The 15,038-nt window shown below is 44.9% G+C and overlaps 1 protein-coding gene across 1 annotated transcript in view; it reads left to right on the forward strand.

Moving 5' to 3' along the window:
- The window catches only part of ENO4 (enolase 4), a 65,804-nt gene that overhangs the window by 25,251 nt on the left and 25,515 nt on the right, over nt 1–15,038 (forward strand). The gene's annotated exons all lie outside the window — the stretch shown is intronic.

Below are 15,038 nucleotides of genomic sequence, written 5' to 3' on the forward strand. Positions count from 1 at the left end.
CTGGAATTCCTTGATTACATGGGAGCATATAAAAGCTGACTGCTACTCCAGGTATTTCCAGTCTAAGAACAACCTTTATTTACAGCACACAGAATATATAACACAGATACACAGGGCAGGCCAATAGAAACACAGCAGGCCAGACATACATTACAATAGCCGCAGGGGGCCGGAGCCTGCCGATATTTACTGGGGGAATTACAAAGGTGGGGGAGGTCAGAAAGAGAATATCTTGTCCAGGGGCGCAGCCTGTGGACTGATGCATTTCACATGGAAACTATTATACATACATATACTGCATAACATTCTTGGTGCTGGGGGGTTCTGTAACACCGCCCCTTATATAATAGTGTGCCCCGCCCCTCACATAGTCATAGTGTGCCCCGCCCCTCATAATAGTTTGCCCCGCCCCTCATATAATAGTGTGCCCCTCCCCTCATATAATAGTGTGCCCCGCCCCTCATGTAATAGTGTGTTCCGCCCCTCACATAGTCATAGTGTGCCCCGCCCCTCATAATAGTTTGCCCCTCCCCTCATATAATAGTGTGCCCCTCCCCTCATATAATAGTGTGCCCCGCCCCTCATGTAATAGTGTGTTCCGCCCCTCATATAATAGTGTGCCCCGCCCCTCATATAATAGTGTGTTCCGCCCCTCATATAATAGTGTGCTCCGCCCCTCATATAAGTGTGCTCCGCTCCTCATATAATAAGGTGCCCCTCCCCGTCATGTAATAGTGTGCCCCTCCCCTCATATAATAGAGTGCCCCGCCCCTCATATAATAGTCATAGTGTGCCCCGCCCCTCATATAATAGTGTGCCCCGTCATGTAATAGTGTGCCCCTCCCCTCATATAATAGAGTGCCCCGCCCCTCATATAATAGTCATAGTGTGCCCTGCCCCACATATAATAGTGTGCCCCGTCATGTAATAGTGTGCCCCTCCCCTCATATAATAGTGTGCCCCACCCCTCATGTAATAGTGTGCCCTGCCCCTCATATAATAGTGTGCCCCGCCCCGTCATATGATAGTGTGCCCCACCCCTCATGTAATAGTGTGCCCCGCCCCTCATATAATAGTGTGCCCCACCCCTCATATAACAGTGCCCCGCTTCCTCTCTTCCTCTTCTCCTCTTCCTCTCTTCCTCTTCCTCTCATTCTCTTCCTCTTCCTCTCTTCCTCTTTTCCTCTTCCTCTCTTCCTTTCTTCCTCTTCCTCTCTTCCTCACTTCTTCTTCCTCTCTTCCTCTTCCTCTCTTCCTGTTCCCCTCTTCCTTTCTTCCTCTCTTCCTCTCTTCCTCTTCCTCTCTTCCTCGTCCTCTCTTCTTTCTCTCTTCCTCTTCCTCTCTAACTCTTCCTCTCTTCCTCTTTTCCTCTTCCTCTCTTCCTCCTCCTCTCTTCCTCTTCCTTTTTCTCTCTTCCTCTTCCTCTCTTCTTCCTCTCTTCCTCTCCCTCTCTTCCTGTTCCTCTTTCTCTTCCTCTCTTCCTCTTCCTCTCTTCCTCTTCCTCTTTTCCTCCTCTCTTCCTCTTCCTCTCTTCCTCATCCTCTCTTCTTCCTTTTCCTCTCTTCCTTTTCCTCTCTTTCGCTTCCTCTCTTTCTCTTCCTCTCTTCCTCTTTTCCTGTTTTCCTCTTTTCCTCTCTTCCTCTCTTTCTCTTCCTTTCTTCCTCTCTTCCTCTTTCTCTCTTCCTCTTCCTCTCTTCCTTTTCTTCCTCTCTTCCTCTCTTCCTCTCCTCCTCTTCCTCTCTTCTTCTCTTTCTCTTCCTCTCTTCCTCTTCCTCTCTTCCTCTTCCTCTCTTCCTCTTCCTCTCTTCCTCTTCCTCTCTTCCTCTCTCCCCCTTCCTCTCCCTCTCTTCCTCTTCCTCTCTTCCTCTCTTCCTCTTCCGCTCTTCCTCTTCCTCTCTTCCTCTCTTCTTCTTCCTCTCTTCCTCTCTTCCTCTTCCTCTGTGTCACATTCCCTCATCATTGTGAAGGCTCCTGCCAGTGGGTGAATTGCTTTCATTTTCTCTCCTAGTGATGATAGCAGTGCTGGAGGCTCTTTTTATTTGCTTGACTTCTCGTACTTAATGCTTCTTCACTGTCCAAGATATAAATCTGGGCAAACTTGGGAGCACTACCCACAGCGGGATGCAATGGGGCAGTTCTGTGGTAAATTTGTCCATGAATTCGTAAACAGTATGGACCATGCCCAGGAGGAGGCGCTCCTTTGCTCCCATTGATGCCAAAGCAGGCGAGGTATTGTATTGCCTTATATTAGCCATAAAGTTATTGGAGTGCTGACGCTCTTCTTTCATCAACTTGACTAGTTGATCATCTATACAAATGGGACATAGTTGGATGCTCCCTCACTTGCAGCAGGAAGGGAATGTTTTGTCTTTGAAATTTTTAGATTGGCAGAACTGACATTGAAATGTCAGCTCGCCAGCATAGTGGTCTTCATTGCGTGTCTCATCAATTTCATTGAGAAGTCCTCTAGCGGGAAATGTACTATAACTTGCGTCGTTGAGCGGCTTTTGCATTTTGGACACGTATTCTTCCATCTTGTTCTCTTTTTGTGAAATATGTGTATCACTTTGTGCACTGCGTGTTGCTGGTTGCCGTGCAGCATTAGATGCTCTTCGTGATTCAGTTACTTTATTCGTTTCTCTTGCTCTGTATTAACCCCTCTGTCGGGCTGCATCAGCAGTTCTTCAACAATTTCGTTCATCTTCTGTTTCATTAAGATGCAGGTTACGCATCCATATGCAATTCGCTTCTCTACGTGCAGCAGCGCACTCAGTTTGATCCATCTTTGCAATGTTGCCTCACACTGTTGCCTCAGTGTTGCCTTAGTGTTCCCTCACAGTGTAGCTTCACAATGCTGCCTCACAGTGTTGCTTCACAATGCTGCATCACAGTGTTGCCTCACAGGCTAATGTTCAAAAAAGGCTTATGCCTTAACTCGCCACCAGGGAGAGCTCCTCTCCTTAGGTATTCATGGTTACGACCATGCAGTTAGCTGCTAGTGATAGTAACTATGGATACCTAAGTTACTATTCAGCTGTGGATGACTAAAGGAAATGAATGGGTAGAGCTAGCCGATAGCCATATTCCTAAAGGAAATGAACAAGTAGAGATAGCCGATAGTGCTATTCCTAAAGGAAATGAACGGGTAGAGCTAGCCGATAGCCCTATTCCTAAAGGAAATGAACGGGTAGAGCTATCCGATAGTGCTATTCCTAAAGGAAATGAACGGGTAGAGCTAGCCGATAGCCATATTCCTAAAGGAAATGAACAAGTAGAGCTAGCCGATAGTGCTATTCCTAAAGAAAGTGAATGGGTAGAGCTATCCGATAGTGCTATTCCTAAAGGAAATGAACGGGTAGAGCTATCCGATAGTGCTATTCCTAAAGGAAATGAACGGGTAGAGCTATCCGATAGTGCTATTCCTAAAGGAAATGAACGGGTAGAGCTAGCCGATAGCCCTATTCCTAAAGGAAATGAACGGGTAGAGCTATCCGATAGTGCTATTCCTAAAGAAAATCAATGGGTAGAGCTAGCCGATAGTGCTATTCCTAAAGGAAATGAACGGGTAAAGCTAGCCGATAGCCTTATTCCTAAAGGAAATGAACGGGTAGCGCTAGCCGATAGTGCTATTCCTAAAGGAAATGAACGGGTAAAGCTAGCCGATAGCCCTATTCGTAAAGGAAATGAACGGGTAGCGCTAGCCGATAGTGCTATTCCTAAAGGAGATGAACGGGTAAAGCTAGCCGATAGCCCTATTCCTAAAGAAAATGAACGGGTAGAGCTAGCCGATAGCCCTATTCCTAAAGAAAATGAACGGGTAGAGCTAGCCGATAGCCCTATTCCTAAAGGAAATGAACGGGTAGAGCTAGCCGATAGCCCTATTCCTAAAGGAAATGAACGGGTAGAGCTAGCCGATAGCCCTATTCCTAAAGGAAATGAACAGGTAAAGCTAGCCGATAGCCCTATTCCTAAAGGAAATGAACGGGTAGAGCTAGCCGATAGCCCTATTCCTAAAGGAAATGAACGGGTAGAGCTAGCCGATAGCCCTATTACTAAAGGAAATGAACGGGTAGAGCTAGCCGATAGCCCTATTCCTAAAGAAAATGAACGGGTAGAGCTATCCGATAGTGCTATTCCTAAAGAAAATGAACGGCTAGAGCTATCCGATAGTGCTATTCCTAAAGAAAATGAACGGGTAGAGCTAGCCGATAGTGCTATTCCTAAAGGAAATGAACGGGTAGAGCTAGCCGATAGCGCTATTCCTAAAGGAAATGAACGGGTAGAGCTAGCCGATAGTGCTATTCCTAAAGAAAATGAACGGGTAGAGCTAGCCGATAGTGCTATTCCTAAAGGAAATGAACGGGTAGAGCTAGCCGATAGCGCTATTCCTAAAGGAAATGAACGGGTAGAGCTAGCCGATAGCGCTATTCCTAAAGAAAATGAACGGGTATAGCTAGCTGATAGTGCTATTCCTAAAGGAAATGAACGGGTAGAGCTAGCCGATAGCGCTATTCCTAAAGGAAATGAACGGGTAGAGCTAGCCGATAGCCCTATTCATAAAGGAAATGAACGGGTAGAGCTAGCCGATAGCCCTATTCCTAAAGGAAATGAACGGGTAGAGCTAGCCGATAGCCCTATTCCTAAAGAAAATGAACGGGTAGAGCTATCCGATAGTGCTATTCCTAAAGAAAATGAACGGGTAGAGCTATCCGATAGTGCTATTCCTAAAGAAAATGAACGGCTAGAGCTATCCGATAGTGCTATTCCTAAAGAAAATGAACGGGTAGAGCTATCCGATAGTGCTATTCCTAAAAGAAATGAACGGGTAGAGCTAGCCGATAGCGCTATTCCTAAAGGAAATGAACGGGTAGAGCTAGCCGATAGTGCTATTCCTAAAGAAAATGAACGGGTAGAGCTAGCCGATAGTGCTATTCCTAAAGGAAATGAACGGGTAGAGCTAGCCGATAGCGCTATTCCTAAAGGAAATGAACGGGTAGAGCTAGCCGATAGTGCTATTCCAAAAGAAAATGAACGGGTAGAGCTAGCCGATTGTGCTATTCCTAAAGGAAATGAACGAGTAAAGCTAGCCGATAGCCCTACTCCTAAAGGAAATGAACAGGTAGAGCTAGCCGATAGTGCTATTCCTAAAGGAAATGAACGGGTAGAGCTATCCGATAGTGCTATTCCTAAAGGAAATGAACGGGTAGAGCTAGCCGATAGTGCTATTCCTAAAGGAAATGAACGGGTAGAGCTAGCCGATAGCCCTATTCCTAAAGGAAATGAACGGGTAGAGCTAGCCGATAGCCCTATTCCTAAAGGAAATGAACGGGTAGAGCTAGCCGATAGCGCTATTCCTAAAGGAAATGAACGGGTAGAGCTAGCCGATAGTGCTATTCCTAAAGGAAATGAACGGGTAAAGCTAGCCGATAGCCCTATTCCTAAAGGAAATGAACGGGTAGAGCTAGCCGATAGTGCTATTCCTAAAGAAAATGAACGGGTAGAGCTAGCCGATAGCCCTATTCCTAAAGGAAATGAACGGGTAGAGCTAGCCGATAGCCCTATTCCTAAAGGAAATGAACGGGTAGAGCTAACCGATAGCCCTATTCCTAAAGGAAATGAACGGGTAGAGCTAACCGATAGCCCTATTCCTAAAGGAAATGAACGGGTAGAGCTAGCCGATAGTGCTATTCCTAAAGGAAATCAATGGGTAGAGCTAGCCGATAGTGCTATTCCTAAAGGAAATGAACGGGTAAAGCTAGCCGATAGCCCTATTCCTAAAGGAAATGAACGGGTAGCGCTAGCCGATAGTGCTATTCCTAAAGGAAATGAACGGGTAAAGCTAGCCGATAGCCCTATTCCTAAAGGAAATAAACGGGTAGCGCTAGCCGATAGTGCTATTCCTAAAGGAAATGAACGGGTAAAGCTAGCCGATAGCCCTATTCCTAAAGGAAATGAACGGGTAGCGCTAGCCGATAGTGCTATTCCTAAAGGAAATGAACGGGTAGAGCTAGCCGATAGCCCTATTCCTAAAGGAAATGAACGGGTAGAGCTAACCGATAGCCCTATTCCTAAAGGAAATGAACGGGTAGAGCTAGCCGATAGTGCTATTCCTAAAGGAAATCAATGGGTAGAGCTAGCCGATAGTGCTATTCCTAAAGGAAATGAACGGGTAGCGCTAGCCGATAGTGCTATTCCTAAAGGAAATGAACGGGTAGCGCTAGCCGATAGCCCTATTCCTAAAGGAAATGAACGGGTAAGGCTAGCCGATAGCCCTATTCCTAAAGGAAATGAACGGGTAGCGCTAGCCGATAGTGCTATTCCTAAAGGAAATGAACGGGTAGCGCTAGCCGATAGCACTATTCGTAAAGGAAATGAACGGGTAGCGCTAGCCGATAGTGCTATTCCTAAAGGAGATGAACGGGTAAAGCTAGCCGATAGCCGTATTCCTAAAGAAAATGAACGGGTAGAGCTAGCCGATAGTGCTATTCCTAAAGGAAATGAACGGGTAGAGCTAGCCGATAGCCCTATTCCTAAAGAAAATGAACGGGTAGAGCTAGCCGATAGCCCTATTTCTAAAGAAAATGAACGGCTAGAGCTAGCCGATAGTGCTATTCCTAAAGGAAATGAACGGGTAGAGCTAGCCGATAGCCCTATTCCTAAAGGAAATGAACGGGTAGAGCTAGCCGATAGCCCTATTCCTAAAGGAAATGAACAGGTAAAGCTAGCCGATAGCCCTATTCCTAAAGGAAATGAACGGGTAGAGCTAGCCGATAGCCCTATTCCTAAAGGAAATGAACGGGTAGAGCTAGCCGATAGCCCTATTCCTAAAGGAAATGAACGGGTAGAGCTAGCCGATAGCCCTATTCCTAAAGAAAATGAACGGGTAGAGCTATCCGATAGTGCTATTCCTAAAGAAAATGAACGGGTATAGCTAGCCGATAGCGCTATTCCTAAAGGAAATGAACGGGTAGAGCTAGCCGATAGTGCTATTCCTAAAGAAAATGAACGGGTAGAGCTAGCCGATAGTGCTATTCCTAAAGGAAATGAACGGGTAGAGCTAGCCGATAGCGCTATTCCTAAAGGAAATGAACGGGTAGAGCTAGCCGATAGTGCTATTCCTAAAGAAAATGAACGGGTATAGCTAGCCGATAGTGCTATTCCAAAAGAAAATGAACGGGTAGAGCTAGCCGATAGTGCTATTCCTAAAGGAAATGAACGAGTAAAGCTAGCCGATAGCCCTACTCCTAAAGGAAATGAACAGGTAGAGCTAGCCGATAGTGCTATTCCTAAAGGAAATGAACGGGTAAAGCTAGCCGATAGCCCTATTCCTAAAGGAAATGAACGGGTAGCGCTAGCCGATAGTGCTATTCCTAAAGGAAATGAACGGGTAAAGCTAGCCGATAGCCCTATTCGTAAAGGAAATGAACGGGTAGCGCTAGCCGATAGTGCTATTCCTAAAGGAGATGAACGGGTAAAGCTAGCCGATAGCCCTATTCCTAAAGAAAATGAACGGGTAGAGCTAGCCGATAGCCCTATTCCTAAAGAAAATGAACGGGTAGAGCTAGCCGATAGCCCTATTTCTAAAGAAAATGAACGGCTAGAGCTAGCCGATAGTGCTATTCCTAAAGGAAATGAACGGGTAGAGCTAGCCGATAGCCCTATTCCTAAAGGAAATGAACGGGTAGAGCTAGCCGATAGCCCTATTCCTAAAGGAAATGAACGGGTAAAGCTAGCCGATAGCCCTATTCCTAAAGGAAATGAACGGGTAGAGCTAGCCGATAGTGCTATTCCTAAAGAAAATGAACGGGTAGAGCTAGCCGATAGCCCTATTCCTAAAGGAAATGAACGGGTAGCGCTAGCCGATAGTGCTATTCCTAAAGGAAATGAACGGGTAGAGCTAGCCAATAGCCCTATTCCTAAAGGAAATGAACGGGTAGAGCTAACCGATAGCCCTATTCCTAAAGGAAATGAACGGGTAGAGCTAGCCGATAGTGCTATTCCTAAAGGAAATCAATGGGTAGAGCTAGCCGATAGTGCTATTCCTAAAGGAAATGAACGGGTAAAGCTAGCCGATAGCCCTATTCCTAAAGGAAATGAACGGGTAGCGCTAGCCGATAGTGCTATTCCTAAAGGAAATGAACGGGTAAAGCTAGCCGATAGCCCTATTCCTAAAGGAAATGAACGGGTAGCGCTAGCCAATAGTGCTATTCCTAAAGGAAATGAACGGGTAAAGCTAGCCGATAGCACTATTCGTAAAGGAAATGAACGGGTAGCGCTAGCCGATAGTGCTATTCCTAAAGGAGATGAACGGGTAAAGCTAGCCGATAGCCCTATTCCTAAAGAAAATGAACGGGTAGAGCTAGCCGATAGCCCTATTCCTAAAGAAAATGAACGGGTAGAGCTAGCCGATAGCCCTATTTCTAAAGAAAATGAACGGCTAGAGCTAGCCGATAGTGCTATTCCTAAAGGAAATGAACGGGTAGAGCTAGCCGATAGCCCTATTCCTAAAGGAAATGAACGGGTAGAGCTAGCCGATAGCCCTATTCCTAAAGGAAATGAACAGGTAAAGCTAGCCGATAGCCCTATTCCTAAAGGAAATGAACGGGTAGAGCTAGCCGATAGCCCTATTCCTAATGGAAATGAACGGGTAGAGCTAGCCGATAGCCCTATTCCTAAAGGAAATGAACGGGTAGAGCTAGCCGATAGCCCTATTCCTAAAGAAAATGAACGGGTAGAGCTATCCGATAGTGCTATTCCTAAAGAAAATGAACGGCTAGAGCTATCCGATAGTGCTATTCCTAAAGAAAATGAACGGGTAGAGCTAGCCGATAGTGCTATTCCTAAAAGAAATGAACGGGTAGAGCTAGCCGATAGCGCTATTCCTAAAGGAAATGAACGGGTAGAGCTAGCCGATAGTGCTATTCCTAAAGAAAATGAACGGGTAGAGCTAGCCGATAGTGCTATTCCTAAAGGAAATGAACGGGTAGAGCTAGCCGATAGCGCTATTCCTAAAGGAAATGAACGGGTAGAGCTAGCCGATAGTGCTATTCCTAAAGAAAATGAACGGGTATAGCTAGCCGATAGTGCTATTCCAAAAGAAAATGAACGGGTAGAGCTAGCCGATAGTGCTATTCCTAAAGGAAATGAACGGGTAGAGCTAGCCGATAGCCCTATTCCTAAAGAAAATGAACGGGTAGAGCTATCCGATAGTGCTATTCCTAAAGAAAATGAACGGCTAGAGCTATCCGATAGTGCTATTCCTAAAGAAAATGAACGGGTAGAGCTAGCCGATAGTGCTATTCCTAAAGGAAATGAACGGGTAGAGCTAGCCGATAGCGCTATTCCTAAAGGAAATGAACGGGTAGAGCTAGCCGATAGTGCTATTCCTAAAGAAAATGAACGGGTAGAGCTAGCCGATAGTGCTATTCCTAAAGGAAATGAACGGGTAGAGCTAGCCGATAGCGCTATTCCTAAAGGAAATGAACGGGTAGAGCTAGCCGATAGTGCTATTCCTAAAGAAAATGAACGGGTATAGCTAGCCGATAGTGCTATTCCAAAAGAAAATGAACGGGTAGAGCTAGCCGATAGTGCTATTCCTAAAGGAAATGAACGAGTAAAGCTAGCCGATAGCCCTACTCCTAAAGGAAATGAACAGGTAGAGCTAGCCGATAGTGCTATTCCTAAAGGAAATGAACGGGTAGAGCTAGCCGATAGCCCTATTCCTAAAGGAAATGAACGGGTAGAGCTAGCCGATAGCTCTATTCCTAAAGGAAATGAACGGGTAGAGCTAGCCGATAGCGCTATTCCTAAAGGAAATGAACGAGTAGAGCTAGCCGATAGCCCTATTCCTAAAGGAAATGAACGGGTAGAGCTAACCGATAGCCCTATTCCTAAAGGAAATGAACGGGTAGAGCTAGCCGATAGTGCTATTCCTAAAGGAAATGAACGGGTAGAGCTAGCCGATAGTGCTATTCCTAAAGGAAATGAACGGGTAGAGCTAGCCGATAGCGCTATTCCTAAAGGAAATGAACGGGTAGAGCTATCCGATAGTGCTATTCCTAAAGAAAATGAACGGGTAGAGCTATCCGATAGTGCTATTCCTAAAGGAAATGAACGGGTAGCGCTAGCCGATAGTGCTATTCCTAAAGGAGATGAACGGGTAAAGCTAGCCGATAGCCCTATTACTAAAGAAAATGAACGGGTAGAGCTAGCCGATAGTGCTATTCCTAAAGGAAATGAACGGGTAGAGCTAGCCGATAGCCCTATTCCTAAAGAAAATGAACGGGTAGAGCTAGCCGATAGCCCTATTTCTAAAGAAAATGAACGGCTAGAGCTAGCCGATAGTGCTATTCCTAAAGGAAATGAACGGGTAGAGCTAGCCGATAGCCCTATTCCTAAAGGAAATGAACGGGTAGAGCTAGCCGATAGCCCTATTCCTAAAGGAAATGAACAGGTAGAGCTAGCCGATAGCCCTATTCCTAAAGGAAATGAACGGGTAGAGCTAGCCGATAGTGCTATTCCTAAAGGAGATGAACGGGTAAAGCTAGCCGATAGCCCTATTACTAAAGAAAATGAACGGGTAGAGCTAGCCGATAGTGCTATTCCTAAAGGAAATGAACGGGTAGAGCTAGCCGATAGCCCTATTCCTAAAGAAAATGAACGGGTAGAGCTAGCCGATAGCCCTATTTCTAAAGAAAATGAACGGCTAGAGCTAGCCGATAGTGCTATTCCTAAAGGAAATGAACGGGTATAGCTAGCCGATAGCCCTATTCCTAAAGGAAATGAACGGGTAGAGCTAGCCGATAGCCCTATTCCTAAAGGAAATGAACGGGTAGAGCTAGCCGATAGCCCTATTCCTAAAGGAAATGAACGGGTAGAGCTAGCCGATAGCCCTATTCCTAAAGAAAATGAACGGGTAGAGCTATCCGATAGTGCTATTCCTAAAGAAAATGAACGGCTAGAGCTATCCGATAGTGCTATTCCTAAAGAAAATGAACGGGTAGAGCTAGCCGATAGTGCTATTCCGAAAGGAAATGAACGGGTAGAGCTAGCCGATAGCGCTATTCCTAAAGGAAATGAACGGGTAGAGCTAGCCGATAGTGCTATTCCTAAAGAAAATGAACGGGTAGAGCTAGCCGATAGTGCTATTCCTAAAGGAAATGAACGGGTAGAGCTAGCCGATAGCGCTATTCCTAAAGGAAATGAACGGGTAGAGCTAGCCGATAGTGCTATTCCTAAAGAAAATGACCGGGTATAGCTAGCCGATAGTGCTATTCCAAAAGAAAATGAACGGGTAGAGCTAGCCGATAGTGCTATTCCTAAAGGAAATGAACGAGTAAAGCTAGCCGATAGCCCTACTCCTAAAGGAAATGAACAGGTAGAGCTAGCCGATAGTGCTATTCCTAAAGGAAATGAACGGGTAGAGCTATCCGATAGTGCTATTCCTAAAGGAAATGAACGGGTAGAGCTAGCCGATAGTGCTATTCCTAAAGGAAATGAACGGGTAGAGCTAGCCGATAGCCCTATTCCTAAAGGAAATGAACGGGTAGAGCTAGCCGATAGCCCTATTCCTAAAGGAAATGAACGGGTAGAGCTAGCCGATAGCGCTATTCCTAAAGGAAATGAACGGGTAGAGCTAGCCGATAGTGCTATTCCTAAAGGAAATGAACGGGTAAAGCTAGCAGATAGCCCTATTCCTAAAGGAAATGAACGGGTAGAGCTAGCCGATAGTGCTATTCCTAAAGAAAATGAACGGGTAGAGCTAGCCGATAGCCCTATTCCTAAAGAAAATGAACGGGTAGCGCTAGCCGATAGTGCTATTCCTAAAGAAAATGAACGGCTAGAGCTATCCGATAGTGCTATTCCTAAAGAAAATGAACGGGTAGAGCTATCCGATAGTGCTATTCCTAAAGGAAATGAACGGGTAGAGCTAGCCGATAGCCCTATTCCTAAAGGAAATGAACGGGTAGAGCTAACCGATAGCCCTATTCCTAAAGGAAATGAACGGGTAGAGCTAGCCGATAGTGCTATTCCTAAAGGAAATGAACGGGTAGAGCTAGCCGATAGCCCTATTCCTAAAGGAAATGAACGGGTAGAGCTAGCCGATAGCCCTATTCCTAAAGGAAATGAACGGGTAGAGCTAGCCGATAGTGCTATTCCTAAAGGAAATGAACGGGTAGAGCTAGCCGATAGCGCTATTCCTAAAGGAAATGAACGGGTAGAGCTATCCGATAGTGCTATTCCTAAAGAAAATGAACGGGTAGAGCTATCCGATAGTGCTATTCCTAAAGGAAATGAACGGGTAGAGCTAGCCGATAGTGCTATTCCTAAAGGAAGTGAATAGGTAGAGCTAGCCGATAGTGCTATTCCTAAAGAAAATGAACGGGTAGAGCTAGCCGATAGTGCTATTCCTAAAGGAAATGAACGGGTAGAGCTAGCCGATAGTGCTATTCCTAAAGAAAATGAACGGGTAGAGCTATCCGATAGTGCTATTCCTAAAGGAAGTGAATAGGTAGAGCTCGCCGATAGCGTTATATCTCAATGTTCCTTAGCGTATTTCACATGGTTGAGCGCACTTGGGATCTGCCCCTAGGCCCTGCCCATGCCCAATGTTTGGTGCGTAGACCGCGGCTTGGAGTTAGTCCCACTTTTTGGCTTTTACAATTGTTAAAAAGCTTCATAAAAGACTTCTTTGTACACACAGTTGACAGTAAACCATTTGTTAACGTTAGGAATAAGTTTACCCTGCTTGTGTGTCTCCAATATTTTGATCCTTATTTGTTGGCTTTTCCGTCCCCTGGAGAAAGCCACATATATCTGCCCGTGTGAAAACATTCGGAGAGGCAAATGAAGTCCTGCAATATCCAAGGACTGTCCCTGAGATTTATTGATGGTCATTGCAAAAGCCAACATGACAGGAAATTGACGGCGTGGCATCTGGACTGGCAAGTTTTCATCTTTGGAAATCAGGTCAATTCTTGGAATAAGAACTGTCTGACCCTTTGGCATGAAGAACGTTTGCTTTTAAGCTTTTCACATAACGCCTTGTGCCATTACAAAGGCCACGCTTTCTGTTAAGCTTACGCAGGAGCATAATTACAGCTCCTGGTTTCAGCTTTAGTTCATGAGGAGGCATCCCAGTGGGATTCAAAGAGTTAAGAAACTCTCCAGGGTAATCTGTGAGAATCACACCCTCCTCTTCAGCAATTGTGTTGAAGGAGCCATATGTTGAGTGTTCACCTTGAACTTGACAACAAATTTTGTTCTTGAAGGCGTGATCGTCATCATTCAATGGCGTAAGAATTGCTTTATTGGCAATTGATTCTACCGTTGCATCGGTAATCTCAAATGAGTCGCCAAAAATAGCTGTAATTAAATCGCCCTCTCCAATAAAAGAATTCGGGATTTGAATTGTGTCTTCTGGTAGACCATACACATTTGACAACTCTCCATTGCCAAGTTTCAGTAACCATGAGTTGTACTCAACTTCATCCTGAGACGTTCTCATATTCTGTTGTAACCGGAACCATGAAAACTGATTCCAGGATTTTGAGTATTTAATGGTGGACTGTACAATTTGGGCTCTTTTTCCACCTTCCACTATAGGTAGGGTTTAATGAAAACTTTTCCACCAAAAGGTCTTTTTTTTCCACATACAGTACAGACCAAAAGTTTGGACACACCTTCTCAGGGTTTGCGTTTTTTTGTTGCTTTTTTGCGGTAAAAAACGCAAAAAAAAACGCATGCGTTTTCCCCCCTATATTTAACATTAAAAACGCATGCGTTTTTTTGTATGCGTTTTGACGCGTTTTTGCAACGCATGCGTTTTTTTCTGCATGCGTTGTGTTGCAGAAATGCAACATGTAGTATTTTTAGCGGCGTTTTTTTTGCGCCAAAAAAATGCATTGCTGTCTATGTAAACGCATGCGTTTTTAACCACATGCGTTTGCACAAAAAAACACACTGATAAACCACCCCACACCATAAAATTGATAAAGGGATCCTAACCCTACCCCTAACCCTAACCCTACCCCTAACCCTACCCCTAACCCTACCCCTAACCCTAATCCCTTTAAGGGTAGGGTTAGGGGTAGGGTTAGGATCCCTTTAGGGTTAGGGTTAGGATCCCTTTAGGGTTAGGGTTAGGATCCCTACCCCTAACCCTACCCCTAACCCTAACCCTAGCTCTTTCTGTTTATAGTGGGTTTTTAACTTTATTTTGATGATTGGCAGCTGTCACATATTTATCTGCATGCGTTTAAAAAACGCAAACGCATGAAAAAACTCATGTAAAGGCGTCAAAACGCCGCATTTTTTTCACCACATGCAAAAACGCATGCGTCAAAAAAAACGCAGCGTTTGCACGCGTTTACATGCGTTTTTTCACCATGCGTTTTTTTTTTAAAACGCATGCGTTTTGAAACGCAAGTGTGAAACCAGCCTCATTTAAAGATTTTTCTGTATTTTCATGACTATGAAAATTGTACATTCACACTGAAGGCATCAAAACTATGAATTAACACATGTGGAATTATATACTTAACAAAAAAGTGTGAAACAACTGAAATTATGTCTTATATTCTAGGCTCTTCACAGTAGCCACCTTTTGCTTTGATGACTGCTTTGCACACTCTTGGCAAAAAGGGATTGAACTCGTCACGAATGGCGAGCCTGTATGCATGGTGCTGCAACAGGGTGATTTCCTCTTGTCGATCTTGATCCACTGGTATGGAGGGTAGATGTTCCTGCTGTGCCCCTCTCCCTCATTATATATTCTTGTTGTGCCACTCCCCCTCATTATATATTCCTGTTGTGCCACTCCCTCTCATTATATATTCCTTCTGTGCCACTCCCCCTCATTATACTGTATATTCTTAATGTGCCCGCCCCTCATTATATATTCAGTGTGTCCCTCCCCCTCATTATATATTCCTGCTGGGCCCCGCCCCTCATATACTCATGAATGTGTCCCTCCCCCTCATTATATATTCTGTCTTTGTCCCACCCCCTTATTATATATTCGCAGCCCATTCATATAT

Source organism: Ranitomeya imitator, chromosome 2, assembly GCF_032444005.1.
Source record: "Ranitomeya imitator isolate aRanImi1 chromosome 2, aRanImi1.pri, whole genome shotgun sequence".
NCBI classification, from domain to species: domain Eukaryota; kingdom Metazoa; phylum Chordata; class Amphibia; order Anura; family Dendrobatidae; genus Ranitomeya; species Ranitomeya imitator.